The 13,784-nt window shown below is 31.7% G+C and overlaps 1 long non-coding RNA gene across 1 annotated transcript; it reads left to right on the top strand.

The window, feature by feature from the left end:
- Positions 1 to 3,833: 3,833 nt before the first annotated feature.
- On the top strand, positions 3,834 to 10,092 carry LOC111412433. The gene is made up of 3 exons (XR_002706072.1): positions 3,834 to 3,854; positions 4,106 to 4,190; positions 7,960 to 10,092. It is a non-coding gene; the product is annotated as an uncharacterized LOC111412433 (long non-coding RNA).
- Positions 10,093 to 13,784: the final 3,692 nt, after the last annotated feature.

The raw sequence follows: 13,784 nt of genomic DNA, 5'->3' as shown, positions 1-13,784 counted from the left end.
TTGTGGCCGACTTTGACCCCTTTTTTTTTTTTTTTTATACTTGTACACTTGTTTAATCTATGATCCAAATGTATGGTGGTGATGGATAACAAGTGGGGTTGATTATAAGTAATTAGTAGCCTAAAGACCTATATTTGCAAAGGAAATCTCTAATCTTCCAACTAATATAATCCAACCCTCTATCTTTCATTATTAGCAAATGTATCCCAAATCTAAACTTATATCCAACTTACATATCCAAAAATTGTAGATCATAAATTAATTTAATCATTTGGTCAATTGAAGTCCTAACAAAATAATCGACCACATTCAATTTCGAACTTGACTTAAGTTTCGACTAACTAACAATCACTTCATGTATACGCAACATTTAACACCTCATGCTTGTAGTCATTAGCTATCTCTAACATTAACCACTACAAAAGTGGTGTCCCCCTTTTCTTATGGCCAAAAATAGTATTGAAAGTTAAATCCCCATCTTAAAGAAATTTAAATCAGCATAAAATTTCGGAGTATTACACTCGTCCCGCATTTTTGAGTAGTTCCCACGCTCTTGATCTGTCCATTTGAGACCGTCCACGTGTCTTAACATGTTGGACTAGGTTTGCGTATGGACGAGTGAGTCCGGTATCTGTTGACAACATTTTTTGGGGTCAACAGCTTCATTTTAATTTAATCTTATCCCCTTTATATAATCGTTCTTTTTTGCATGACATTTTTAACCAATTGTTGAAATTTGACTATAAGATAAGGGGAAAAAAAAGATATTATATATATAGTACATTTCAATAGAAAGAAGAGATCCACGACTGTAAAAAATATTTTATTATTTGTTTGACCATTTGCTGTTTCTTTGAGAATAAAATGGGAAACGTAAATACTTTTCAAATGACTAGTAAATGCAGGATTGCTCTTTTAAGAGAAGAAATTAATATCTCTAATCTGTTGATAAAATATTAAATTAATATTAAATTACCAACTAAAGACTTCCATCGATATATTCATGCCCCTAATCTGTTGATAAAATTTTATAAAATAAATAAATAAAAAATTTAATAATTTAGCGATGAATGTTCCAACAGATGATTCCACTGGAAACTATATAAAATAGTAAAATAATTACCAATGGAAAAAAATCTGCGGTAAATTTTTTAAGAAAAATAAAGAAATTATTGAATAGTTGCCAAAGGAAAAAATTTGTGTAGGAAATTTTTGAGAATAATGAAATATCTATTAATTACATTCGTAGGTAATTTTTTTTTTTAAAAAATATTTTAACTTCGTAAATTCTAAAAAATAAACGTGTGTATACCCTTTTTTTTTTTTTAATTTGAAATTTTCGTTCAAGCAATTATTATGAGTTACTATTACATGGAACCTTTTTATTATTGAAGTTTGAAGCGCTTACACATTTGGTCATTTTGTTACCAATGTCCTGGTAAAAGACCGATGCCATGACGTTACACTCCATCGTGATAAGCACGACACTAATAAGATTGCCACCTATGTGAAATTGACAATTAAGTGGGAAAAATATTATATTTTACACTCTTATCACACCCCAACTTGCTTATTGCTGGTCCTTAGCAATGCAGAATAAGTAAACGAATGATTAGACTATGATACAAATGAAATTATTATGTTCCAACTTAATTTTATTGTAAGCTTTTATCTCCCTCGTTATGTCTCCATTATCCCACCATCCCCACCCAGCACACACACAAACATAGAGACACACAATTGATCCACATTATTTTTAAAAAATACACTCTTTTTTAATAGTGATTTAATATCATTTCAACTATACATTTTTTAATAAAAAAAATTACATGTAAATTTCAAAATTTTTCTTACTTTTTATTCACATATTTTTTATTAGTACTCTCTTGAAAAATGCAATCTTAGGCTATTCAGAACAAATTAATGTAAAAATGAGAATAAAAAATATGATCATTACGAGCTCTATACAAGAGATAGAAAATCAAATATGATAGCTTGAGATGATGAATGACGATCATATTTTTTATTTTCACTGTTAAATAATGGGATCTGCCATATCCTGTTCAAATCCCTAAATCTCTCTCTCTCTCTCTCTCTCAATACAAACATTAGCAGATTTTGAATTTTTCTCTTACTTTTGTCTTCGTTTGTTTTTTTCTTCAATTTCTCTACAAACCGTAGTCATGGGTCGTTGTCTTCACCTCCCCTCCCCCTGTTTTTTTCTAACATAAACAATTTCCCCCCCTCTTCTCTCTCATTTATGTATTTCTTTGTCATTTTGAATTGATTTTTGAAATCGGGCACTTTCCTGTTGGTGCGGGGATATGAGGCAGGCCAAGATTTGGTCTGTATTCAAAAGTTAACGGGGGTATGCCAACGCTATAAAGTGTAAAGAACATATTGAATGGAAAAGCAAATACGGAAAATACAAGCCCCTTACAGCAGAGCCGGTCCTGTTATTTTCGGGGCCTGAGGCGAACTTTGTAAATTAGGCCCCCCAAAGTCAACGTAAATATAAAATTCAATGGTATATTATGCAACTGATCGTTAACTTAAAACTAAACAATAAAACAACAAACAAAATACTGATTAAAATCCAAGCACGTTAAAAACCCATTTAAAATGGCAAGAACTGTTCAATCCGTTCATCCTACTAGCAATCTTTTTTCTGTTTGCACTCTCTGTCTAGTTAAAATAAGCAATTAAGCATAAAAAATAAGTAGGAACTCCCATAAGTTCCTCTTAAAAACTATAATTTCCATTAAGTCCAAAACGGCAAAATTTGGAAACCCAAAACTTACAGTTTTCCCCTTTTACCGCTAAAACAAATCAGAATATGATTCCTGTAATCTTCACTTTCTCATGGATAGATAAATTATTTCCGAATAAAGAAAAACTGTATTTACCATAAAAGACTCTGATCACCAATCCACCCCACGCACCCTATCCATTTAAAGAACAAGAGATAGAGGCAAATGTGATTTGTGAATATCCAGTTCTATAAAGAAAAACGGGTAAGAATAAAAAAATAAAAAAAAGGGCCACCTAAAGCATCAACTTTACCAATATTTCACAGAAATATAAAGAAAAGAACTTTCAGAAAGCTCTTTCTTGTGTGCACATTAATCTTTACAGGAAATATATAATAGTATGTGTAATTATCTGCTTGATTAAAGCAATAAGAAATATAAATACACACAAACGCATGCATCAAGATAAAAAAAAAAAAAAAAAAAAACACGATTTTGATTTCATAAACGACAAAAAATCAAGAAACAGGAAAATCCAATATTATAAACGAAAGGGGGCGAAACAAGAAATCATTGCAGTTGAATCAAGAAAGAGGAGAAGTTTAGCAAATTAAAATTGCTGTGGAATTTTCAGGAATGAGTTTTTGTTCAATAAAAGCCAAATATGAGTTCTTAAACAGAAATCTCCAGCAATCAAAGATAATTGAAGCATTAAAGTGTAAACAAGTTGATTTGGGCCAAATATCATTAAACAAAAAGAGGCCCATCACCAAACAAAAGGGCCAAAAATTTCATTCTGATTTCAGTCGTCTTCCCGCCTCTTCCTCTTCCATCTCTGCAAACTGCAACTGCAATTCTGGGACTCTCGGCTGCTACTTAACATTCACTATCCTCCCTCCCAACCTCTAAATTATGGCTCCGCCACAGTAGGTTAGTGACTGTGGGGAGAGAAAAATGATTTCTCCTTCCAATTTTTTCATTTAATTGCTATAAAAAAAAAAAAAAAAGAGGGCGAAGTGAGGCCCCCTTCCAGTTTTGGCCTGAGGCGCAGGCCTCATCCGCCTCGCCTCAGGACCGGCTCTGCCTTACAGAACCCGTCAAATGGTATAGTACCGTTGTTTTTATTTTTCTGCTGTTTACTTAATTTTTTTATTTTTGAAAAAAGTAGATTTTTGGTAGTCAGCGGCGTTCCAAGAGGAATGTTCGTTAAACTTACCACAATCTCTGTAAAGGTTACTGGTTAGAATTCGACATCCATCCCCAAAAAAAAAAAAAAAAAAAAAAAAAAAAAAAAAAATTGAAAAAAAAAATATTGAATTGAACTGTGAATATTTATATTTCTTGGTTTTTGCAAGTGTTTTGGAAACTTGTTGAATTGCTGATTGGTCACTGGCTATCCAGAATACATGAGAGAGGGACATGAGGACTTTGCTGCGCACTGTAAGCCTGCATTTTCTCTCTTGTTGAAATTTTGGTTCTTTTGTATTTTTACTTCTCTTTCTTGATGGGGATTTTGTCTGTCAGGGATGGGGATGGTTCCACAGAAGAGCATTTTTTTTTTTCATATAAATATATTGAGTTCCAAAAAAATAAAATAGTACTCCAATTTTTTTTTAAATTCAAATTAGTAACCAAAATAGCAATAGAAATTCATCGCTAATCAACGACAGTCTTTATTCATAAGTAATCTATGACGAAATTTTTTATTGCTAATGTCATTACTAATTCGTTATGGAAATAGTCGTTGGTAATTACTAATAGCTTTTTTCGTCACTAATGTTTGGCCCACATTAAATTAAATTTCATTTTCTTCTCCTATTTTCAATCATACAATCTTTCATAAAATAATATTATACGTAAACCCAGAATGTTTTCTTCTTTTTCAACCACTTATTCTTCAAAAAAAAATAAAAATATATATATATATATATACACACACACACACACACACACACACACACACACACTATTCCACCCATTTTAATTTAAAAAAATGGGGCCAAACAGGGGTTATAAATGGCCTAACAAATTCGTTGCTAAATTCGCGGTGAGGATTTCATTATCAACTACTTTGACAGGTCGATTTCTAGGTAATGGCCGTTAGCTACGGAATTTAAGGCATTAATGTCAAAAAATTTTGTCGCTACAGTCGCATTTTTTGTGACTTTCATGGGACAATGCTTTTGACCACTACCAAGTAGTGTGACACCCCGTTTGCGAATTGTTATTTTGTACATATTTTGACACATCTCCTTCAATTCACTTATATATTAGACTTACAGTGGTATTGCAAATATAAGTATTGACCTTTGGATTGTTTATTAGCTAAATTCATAATTTAAGAAAAGATTATTGTGAATTGTACCACTGTCACTGGTTGGTTGAATTGTCACCATGCATAGATGACAAAATTTCAAACGGTAGTTTTCTTCTAATTGAGTAATTGATTTAACCAACTCTTTTGATGCATCAAATTCAGCAAGTACTTTAGCAAATGATAATCTTTCTTTTGGTAAAGTGAGTTCATCAATCAAAATAGGCTTTCCAACTTTGGATGCAATCATCACCCATGTAATTTCATTCTAGCATTCAAGTAGAAGGCTAGTTAAGGTAATTTAAACTGGCATAGAGTTTATCCCCTTATCATCGAACTCAAAACAATGAGGCATGCTCAAAAGCATAAGGGCATCCCAAAAAACAAAGAAAGGACCCTCGTCAAACACACTTAGCCCCAGTTTGTTTCCAATTGTTGGAAGAAAAGAAATCATTTTTGCCCTTTTTTGCCTGCATGTGGGACCCAATGTGAGAGAAGAAGTCAACAATGGTGGCTAAAAGTCCAGCAAGGGTTGGAAAATGCATTATAATTGGGCAGAAAAGTTGGAAACAAACAGGGGTTTAATCTAGGAACCCATCTTCATAATTAAAAATCAATCAACCATTAGTATGAACAAAATAGTGGCATTTTACTTTTCATGAATCACACATTTGTAAAATGACAGTTTTATTTGAAAATTTTCCTACAATGTATTCAACCAAACAATATCCCTTTCTTGTTTTAGCATCATCAACATCTTGCCCCCTAATATCATTTCATTTGATAGATCATTCAAAAGTTAGGAGTTTAAGATCTTTATCATGTTTTTTTGTTGTCATTAAATAGATCCACTCAAGGAGCTTCGGCAGCTATTTGGTCCTTTTGTTTCCCACGAAGAATATCAATGTAATGAGGCTTGAAAACAGTAAATAAACAAGCAAGAAGAAGGTTAGAATTCAAAACAATTTGAGAAAGTTTTTGAATGATGGCCAGGAAAGTTAAAATTTTTAAATTTTTTACTAATTTGGGTAAGAATCTATTGCAAAAAGTAGAAAACTGTGCTAGAACACTCTATGGTCGAACAAGGGAGAAGAAAAATTTGAAATCTTTATCCGAAGGAGTAAAAATATACATTGAGGAAACTTAAATTTTCAAGAATGCTGTAAGAATACCTGCTAGTGAGGTTCAAATTTTTAAACATGGGGATGAAAAATTTGAATTTATGAATATGAATTTCAATAATCATGAGGGTTAATTGAATAACATTTCATAAATATCAAAATTAATTCACAAGTTACCAAAAGGAAAGTTAAAGTTTGAATTAACAACTATAAATTCCTTAAAAACTCAAGGGTTGACCAAGTGAGTGTTTCTCACATTAAGTTGAGAGCATCTCTCTTTAACTCTTTGATTGACTAAGAGTTATTTCTTGATTTTGATCGGTAACTTTTTCTTAATTCAATGGGTGATGGTGTATGATCGTTCTTAGTTGGTAGAGTGATTTATCTGATGAGCATACCTTCCGTGTGGACACTATGGTAGCAACGTGTGCAGGTCATGGTTGGATGGAGGCAAACAAAGGCAATACTCTGCATTTTTCACGTCAGGGATATAGGCATACTAAGGCAGCAACGTGTGTAGGTCATAACAAGGACACATACATGCTAAGATAGCAACTTAAGCACATCTGGTACACGATGGTAGTATCTCAAGTATAGGAAGTACAAAAGCATGCACATTGTGGCACCAAGACATGTGCATTGTGGACTTGAACACAGTAATACAAGCACATCATATCACATGAACGCAACAACATGTACAACTTGTGCACAAATTGTAGCTTGTGCATACAAAAGGGACCAATTTGCAATAACTTAGCATGATGTGCAAAATCTCAAGAACATCAAGGCCACATGAAAAGGGACACTAAAGAGTGCACAAATTTTATAAATCGTATCAATTTCAGCATAAAAGCTTGTTAACATCTTTTGTGCTACATGTTATACATATTTTTTTTCTTAAAACACTTGGGTGGAAATGGGGCTCCAATGTGAGACAACATAGTAAGTTGCACCAACGTCGTCTCTCCTATAAGTTAGAACATGTTCATGGGCTTGATTTGTAGGCTTTGACAATAATCCTTCCATATGTTCATCTACGAAACTTTGTTACGACTTCTTTTTCCTCTAAATGATAAGATTCAATGGACTTCTCGCGAAATCACGAATAACAAATTGCCCACGTTACCATATGATTGGCATGCTCATTAGTTAATGAAATTAACCAGCTAAATCGTTTGATTAACTAAAAAGGTCGTGCACCACCATCCGTAAAATTAAAAAAGATCTCTTAATCAAAATCATGAAAAAGCTCTTAGTTAGTCAAGGAGTTTGAGAGAGATGTTCTTAACTTAATGAGAGAAACAATTATTTGGTTGTCTCTTGAGTTTGAGAAATTCATAGTTAATTCAAATTTTGCCTTTATGTATGATAATTTTTGAATTAATTTTGATGTCTGTGAAGTGTTCTTCAATCAGTCCTTGTAATTATTCATAAATTCAAATTTTTTACCCCCATCTTTGAAGATTTGATTCTGGCAAGCATGTTTTCTTGCATTATTCTTGAAGATTCTAGTTTTCTTGATACAGATTTTAAGTTTTTTGGAAAAATATTTCAAAATTTTCTTCCCATTTGCTTCAAAAATTTGAAAATTTTAAGCTGTCCTCATAGTGTTCCAGCACAATTTTCAGCTTTTTATAGTCATTTCTTACTTGAATTGGCAAAAAAATCATTTTTTATTTTTATTTTTTAACTTTTCTTGTTATAGTTTCAAAAACCTTTTCAAGCTGTTTTTGAATTCCATCCTGTATCCTACCTGTTTATTTGCCATTTTCAGGTTTTATTACATGCAACATAGATAGAATTTGGATTCTTGGCAAGAGTTCAAGTTTTTTCAGCTAAGTTATTTAGTTGCAACTTGCTCTTTCTATAGTTCTACTTTTTTGCAGTACATTTTGAGTTTTATTTTTTCTCCATGACTCGATGAGTAGGAATAAAAACTACCAACAGTATGCTAATCTTCTAGTGAAGCAGAATTTCATTACTAGACCAAGGTTTCTAAAACATCAACTGATCTAGCAAACGGTAAGGAAAATGAAGTTATTTCTTCTAAAGGTACTGGTCAAAATTGTGCAAAAGTTTTTTGGGAAGAGGTTAACCATAAGAGTTCAAAATCACCAATTGTTTTTCAAACACTTCGTGAGGAAGACACAAAATTTAAAGAAGAAAACATAGAATCTAAAGAGAGCGATTTAGAATATGAAGAGGAAGACTCAAAATTCGTAGAGTCGGTTGTAAATCCTCAGAAAATCGTTTTTGCTCAAGAAAAAGAGATGGATCTTCCTAAAGCTACCTGAGTTAATATTTTCAAAGATAACAGGAAGCAGGATGATGTTATTAACTCCAAACTTTTGATGATCTCCAAGACGAAGTTATTTTGGGTGAGCAAGATGTGGATGATGCCGAAATAGCTTGGAGGTATTGCTCAGTAGGATATTTTGTTGGAAGATTTCTTGCTAAGACTGCACTTCTTCAATTGTGCGATTTTTGGAAAGCGAAGTACCACCATTTTTCTCATAATAGTGGTTGGTTGATCTTTAAATTAGATGATGGGGCAAATAGATTGAGTGTGTTGGATGATAGTCCTTATTTCATTTTTTTGGAGGCTCTTAATATTAAAAATCATGTATCAATGTTTCGAGTTTGATGATAAGGAGATTAGTTTCATGTCTGTTTACATTATTTATCGGGACTACCTTTGAACTATTGAACACAAATGCTTTGGGTAAAATTGTATCTAAAATGGGGAAGCCAATTACGACGAATAAACTTACATCAACTAAGGGAAGATTATCTTATGCTTGAATTCTTGTTGAGGTTGATGCATCCAAAGAATTGGTCCTATTCATTTATGTGAAATGCCAATCGATAAGTCTAGAGAGCAACAAGATTTTACGAGTACTAGTTGAAGTTTTGCTCAACTGGTAAGGTGTCCGGAACTCAATACTCAGTTGCAACTATCTTCAAGAAGTTAGTAATGGGATTCGACACTTAATGTTTTAGCTTGATTGGTTGAAGTTGTTACAAGTAACGAAAGTTCATGTTTTTGATTCATTTTAAATTTCTTGCTTTGGGTCATTAGATCTTTGTAATATTTGGTATGTAAGCTTGGGCATACTTGGAGTAGTTATACTTTATTTTTGATCTATAGATATTTGTATTTGCTGATTAAAAAAGGAAAGACCTCTCAATCAGTTAACGAGTTAAAGAGAGATGGTGAGAAAAACCTTAATAGTTGGCCCCTTGCTTTTGTGAGATTCTTATTAAAATCTCAATTCTTGCCTTTCCTCCTTTGGTAAATTTGAATATAGCGAGCTGTTTATGCGTAGTTGCAAATTCAATTATTTCTTGCTGCAAATTCAAAATTTTCTGCAGATTTCGAGCCTCATATGAAAACCCTGCTTATCACCTACATTGTTTTTTGAATTTTGCCTGCTTTCCAGTTTCCAGCTTAGTTGTAGTACAGACTCATTATTCTAAACAATATGCTTATTGATGAAAAAACCCAATAAGCACCGTGTTCTGCTTCCTGTTAAGTAGAGGTTTGAAGTTCAAGCGAAGGATGCCAAAACCTTAATTGATTTCGTTATAGTGCAAGGTAAGGATGAAAATGCTTCTTCTCGCATTTCTACATCGCAGTCCTTTTTTCTTTGTTTTTTGCACCGCCTTTTGCTTTTTCTTTTGGATTTTCAGTTATCTATGTACATTGGGTAAGACTAGTTGACATGTTATATATTCCAAAAGTTCAGTTTTTTGTCTTTAGTGGAAAATGCAAAGACTAATAATTAGATTGGATGGTCTAGGGTCGATTAGACATGATTTAATTATTGTAGCTTGAATAATTTATGTACGATCAAGTCCCTATGGTAGATCTATAAGATATAAGAACTTAATTCTGATAATTATAATAATTTTGGGCTTAATTGTATTACAATAAAGTTTTGTACTTAGTTTTAATTATTATGAAAGTTGTAAATCCAATTATAATTGTAATTGAAATTTTAGGGTTATACATATAATGTAAATTAATTAGATTTGGATTTTAATTAAAACTCATACTTGAATTTTAATTAGAATTCTTATTTGAACATGAAATTATTATTGTGCAAAAATTGGAGCTATTCTATTTCTAAATATAGAAATTTGATGAAATTTGGGACATTTTATGGGATTGAATAAAAATCCTATAGCAACCATAATATATGATTTCATAGTGTTCAAATTTGGAGAGAGAAAAAGAGAAGGTGTCCACCCATCGGTATAGTCTTTGACTTTGGAGAATATCATAGAAGACTTAGAGATTTGAAACATTGAGTTCTTGGAATTCATGAAGTTATGTAACCTAATCTCTATTTATAGAGATGAATACTTTTATTCATTGTACAATAATAATTTTACATTCAAATAAGAGTTCTAATTAAAATATAAATATGATTTTTAATTATAGTTCAAATTCAATTAGTTTACATTTAATTACATGTGTAATCTTAGAATTTCAATTATAATTATAATTAAATTTATAACCTTCATAGTAACTACAACTAAGTACAAAATTTTATTAAAATTACAATTTAGTTCAAAACTATTATAATTACTGTAATTAAGTTTCAACACTTTATAGAGCTATCGTAGGGGTCTGATAAAATGTACATTATTGAAGCTCCAATAATTAAATCATGTCTAGACGACCTTAGACTATTCGACTTAATTATTAGTCTTTGCATTTTTCACGAAAGACAAAAGATTGAACTCTTGGAATATATAAGATTACAAAAGTCAATAAATCTGTAATACTTTCCTCTGGTATGCTGTATATGTATTTTATTCCCGTTGGAGATCCGACAATTAGGTTCGAGTATAATTGATCGTTTTCAATAATTAGGTATGAGCATAATTGATCGTTTACTAACCTAAGTATCATTTTCTTTAATGGTTATGTGAACTAATCACGGATGTCGAAGTTTAGCCATCCTAATTCTTGAGATCAGATTTTAACCGTTGGACAAAAAATACTTAAGCACCCACTCTACTCATTTATTGGAGTGACGGTTCCTGACAGAGTTCATGTTATCTACTTCGTTCATTTTCGAATTTCCAACTTGTTGAGATATTGATCTCATTCATTGATGAATTAAAGAATTATTAAAATCAACAAAAGATATATATAATACTATAAAGGGATTTAGATGAAATACATAGCAGTCAAGTGGAATTTAATTCTCCATACGATCATGTTATAGAATTAAATTTGACATGTAGTCCGTTTAATACACTTATTGTACTAGTATCACCTTTAACAATTTTTGTGATAAGGATAAATCACAAACTTGAATAGTGAATCGATCAATACTATAATTTTTCAATCTAAGGTGCCAACCCTTATACATTGGTTGTGAACAAACTATTTATGATTAATATATAAGTTTTGTCACATTGTACTTCTCAATGTAATTATTCAATTTATATTATCACAAGTGATTATAGATAATTTAATTTCCATGCTCAATAATAAATGAATTTAATATATCATAGCAAAATATACTATATGGGCACACAACCCAATGACAACCTATATATTAGTTGTGAACAAAATATTTATGATTAAAATATAAGTTGTGTCATGCTTTGCTTCTCAACTCAAGTACCTAACTTATATTTTTACAAGTAATCATAGACATTTTAATTCGCATGCTCAATAATAAATAATTATAATAACTATATAAAATCACAGTTCATATATTATAAATTTTTATTTTACCATGAGCCTATTTGGTTTGGATAAAAATTTAATTTAAATTTAAGTCATAGTCAACCGATCAATATTAACCATATATTTCATAGGTATCATAACTTTTCAACCACACATGTCAAAAGTTTCTATAATAATCTACTAAAAATTTTAATTTTAATCCCCACTAAACACTCCTTATAACAAAATATACTATTTGAACACCCAATTCAACATCTATTTTATTAAAAGTGTATGACCGAGATAAACCAAAAATGAGTCCAGCAAGATAACTCAATATATGTCGAACTGTGCTACTCAATACTAGTTTTTTTTCTCTTTTTTATTTTTTTATTTATTATTATTTTTTTTGATAACTCAAGTGTCCAAGTTTTGCCTAACTAATCCCTGAGGAGTGTCATTCTTCTTCTGTGGTTTGCCACCCATGTAAATCCGAATGCGATCACAGTTTATACAAATTTGGATCAAACATTCGAGATGTATTTTTTCTTCCTGAAACCTCCCTTTAGGACGTGGGGACAAGATCCCAGGAGGGGCGAAAAAGTGTACCATAACTTTGCCTTCACTGAACAACTGTCTTTTAGCTGTTGCGGGGATTCGAACTTCCAATGCTTCGTATAGAGCCCTCTTGTTTTATCACTGCACCATGCCCTTGGGGCTACTCAATACTAGTTTATTCCTACATGCTCATATGACTAGGCAAAACTTTGACTAAAATTTTCCTTTTCTTGATGTCGCTAAATCATTGATAATTTTGTATAACGCAAGGAAAGAAAATATTGATAATAATTTCATGTTAAGTCTGCTATTGTCGTACACTTATAATTATGAAAAATTAGGGTTGGATGCTTCAACTTTTCACTTGGTGTGATTATAGGAATTTAACAATTAAAAGTGAGGTCTTTTGTTCCTAACCTATTTAAATCTATGGAATTGGATTCTGATGTGACTAAGACTATCAATGTTGACATTCTGTTTGTTTATCTATTACGTTGTTTGTGCGTGATGAAGATGGTCTGATATTCATCAACTCGACATTGACTATTTAATTGTATTTTGTCAATTAATCAAGTAACATCTTTGGGCCTCGACTAGGGTTCGTTCCACTATCTCATGTCAGCCAATTTCTTTCTTATATTTAAGTGAGCTTACTTTACCTCGAAAATGCACCTCCAACTTGGTCAACAGTTTGCAACTTCAAGTAGATGCTCTCGTACACACTGGGATGAAATCATTAGTATCTGTAACATTCTCCATTGGGGGTAGAGGTAGCCATGACACTTCGATGGTCAAGTTCATCGACATTGATGTAGTATGAAGTGGAACGTAAATCACAAGACAAATATGTGTTGAACGAAAAGGAGATGACAATATTTATTGAGTAGCATTACTTTTAAAATGACACTAAATGCGAGTATATATAGTAATTGAGGTGAAAGGGGGATTGTTCGATAAAGAGGCATGTATTTGCATCTATGGGTCGAAATGTCTCCTCTTAGGTGTTCATCGATCAATTTATGGGCTTGTTTGAACCCAATTTTTGGTGTAGAATGCATTTTATAATAGTAAATTGATGGAGAATGTATGGTTAAAAAATAAAAAAAAATATTTTGGGTTTGTATGTAATATTATTTTATTGAAAAACATGTGGTTGAAAAGAAAAGATAAAATTGTATTTTGGAAAAAAATGGGGATCAGATGAGGGCTATAGGTGGGTGTGTATTTAATGTGTCTTAACATGTAGATTAGTGATTTAACATTTAGGCATCATAAAGACGTTACATTAATCAATTATAAAAGATTTTATCTTGGAAACATATTTGTACAAAGGATCACTCAGAAGAGAGGAGAAG

The sequence above is a fragment of the Olea europaea genome, chromosome 16 (assembly GCF_002742605.1).
Source record: "Olea europaea var. sylvestris chromosome 16, O_europaea_v1, whole genome shotgun sequence".
In the NCBI taxonomy this organism is placed as follows: Eukaryota; Viridiplantae; Streptophyta; class Magnoliopsida; order Lamiales; family Oleaceae; genus Olea; species Olea europaea.
Note: the sequence above shows the minus strand (reverse complement) of the source record. Positions and strands in the feature narration are given on the sequence as shown.